Below are 2500 nucleotides of genomic sequence, written 5' to 3'. Positions count from 1 at the left end.
CAGGCTTCATCGGGGTTTACTGTTAAACACTGCAGGTCACCAGTAAATACAGGCTTCATCGGGGTTTACTGTTAAACACTGCAGGTCACCAGTAAATACAGGCTTCATCGGGGTTTACTGTTAAACACTGCAGGTCACCAGTAAATACAGGCTTCATCGGGGTTTACTGTTAAACACTGCAGGTCACCAGTAAATACAGGCTTCATCGGGGTTTACTGTTAAACACTGCAGGTCACCAGTAAATACAGCCTTCATTTGGGTTTACTGTTAAACACTGCAGGTCACCTGTAAATACAGGCTTCATCAGGGTTTACTGTTAAACACTGCAGGTCACCAGTAAATACAGGCTTCATCGGGGTTTACTGTTAAACACTGCAGGTCACCAGTAAATACAGGCTTCATCAGGGTTTACTGTTAAACACTGCAGGTCACCTGTAAATACAGGCTTCATCAGGGTTTACTGTTAAACACTGCAGGTCACCAGTAAATACAGGCTTCATCAGGGTTTACTGTTAAACACTGCAGGTCACCAGTAAATACAGGCTTCATCAGGGTTTACTGTTAAACACTGCAGGTCACCAGTAAATACAGGCTTCATCTGGTTTTCCTGTTAACCTCTATGGGCTAGGTGGGACGCTTGCGTCCCACCTACTCAACAGCCAGTGTAATCCCGTGGCGCGTTATTCAAATACCTCAAAAATGCAAAAACTTCCATTTTTCAAACATATGACTATTTTACACCATTTTAAAGACAAGACTCTCGTTAATCTAACCACACTGTCCGATTTCAAAAAGGCTTTACAACGAAAGCAAAACATTAGATTATGTCAGCAGAGTACCCAGCCAGAAATAATCACACAGCCATTTTTCAAGCTAGCATATTTTATTTTATTTATTTATTTATTTATTTATTTTCACCTTTATTTAACCAGGTAGGCAAGTTGAGAACAAGTTCTCATTTACAATTGCGACCTGGCCAAGATAAAGCAAAGCAGTTCGACAACATACAAAAACACAGAGTTACACATGGAGTAAAACAACATACAATCAATGATGCAGTAGAAAAAAAAATAAGACTATATACAATGTGAGCAAATTATGTGAGATAAGGGAGGCAAAGGCAAAAAAATGCCATGGTGTCAAAGTAAATAAAGTATAGCAAGAAAAACACTGGAATGGACACTGGCATATAATGTCACATAAACCCAAACCACAGCTAAATGCAGCACTAACCTTTGATCTTCATCAGATGACAACCCTAGGACATTATGTTATACAATACATGCATGTTTTGTTCAATCAAGTTCATATTTATATCAAAAACCAGCTTTTTACATTAGCATGTGACTAGCATGTGACTAGCATTCCCACCGAACACTGCCGGTGAATTTACTAAATTACTCACGATAAACGTTCACAAAAAGCATAACAATTATTTTAAGAATTATAGATACAGAACTCCTCTATGCACTCGATATGTCCGATTTTAAAATAGCTTTTCGGTGAAAGCACATTTTGTAATATTCTCAGTAGATAGCCCGGCATCACAGGGCTAGCTATTTAGACACCCAGCAAGTTTAGCACTCACCAAAGTCAGATTTACTATAAGAAAAATGTTATCACCTTTGCTGTCTTCGTCAGAATGCACTCCCAGGACTTCTACTTCAATAACAAATGTTGGTTTGGTCCCAAATAATCCATAGTTATATCCAAACAGCGGCGTTTTGTTCGTGCATTCAAGACACTATCCGAAAGGGTAAATAAGGGTCACGAGCATGGCACAATTCGTGACAAAAAAATTCTAAATATCCATTACCGTACTTCGAAGCATGTCAACCGCTGTTTAAAATCAATTTTTATGCCATTTTTCTCATAAAAAAGCGATAATATTCCGACCGGGAACAGACGAAAGAAAATAAAGCATGGGGTCGACTCTGCCTCCAGCGACAGTGGCCAGTCCCCATCTATCTATCTGGAGATAATACACACAGACCGTCCATGTGGAGATAATACACTCAGACCGTCCATGTGGAGATAATACACTCAGACCGTCCATGTGGAGATAATACACACAGACCGTCCACGTGGAGATAATACACACAGACCGTCCATGTGGAGATAATACACACAGACCGTCCATGTGGAGATAATACACACAGACCGTCCACGTGGAGATAATACACACAGACCGTCCACGTGGAGATAATACACACAGACCGTCCACGTGGAGATAATACACACAGACCGTCCATGTGGAGATAATACACACAGACCGTCCACGTGGAGGTAATACACACAGACCGTCCACGTGGAGATAATACACACAGACCGTCCACGTGGAGATAATACACACAGACCGTCCACGTGGAGATAATACACACAGACCGTCCACGTGGAGATAATACACACAGACCGTCCATGTGGAGATAATACACACAGACCGTCCACGTGGAGATAATACACAGACCGTCCACGTGGAGATAATACACACAGACCGTCC

The 2500-nt window shown here is 41.2% G+C and overlaps 1 protein-coding gene across 2 annotated transcripts in view; it reads left to right on the top strand.

Moving 5' to 3' along the window:
* The window catches only part of clpb (ClpB family mitochondrial disaggregase), a 79742-nt gene that overhangs the window by 66241 nt on the left and 11001 nt on the right, over positions 1–2500 (top strand). The window lies entirely within an intron of this gene.

The sequence above is a fragment of the Salmo salar genome, chromosome ssa09 (genome assembly GCF_905237065.1).
Source record: "Salmo salar chromosome ssa09, Ssal_v3.1, whole genome shotgun sequence".
Lineage (NCBI taxonomy): Eukaryota > Metazoa > Chordata > Actinopteri > Salmoniformes > Salmonidae > Salmo > Salmo salar.
Note: the sequence above shows the minus strand (reverse complement) of the source record. Positions and strands in the feature narration are given on the sequence as shown.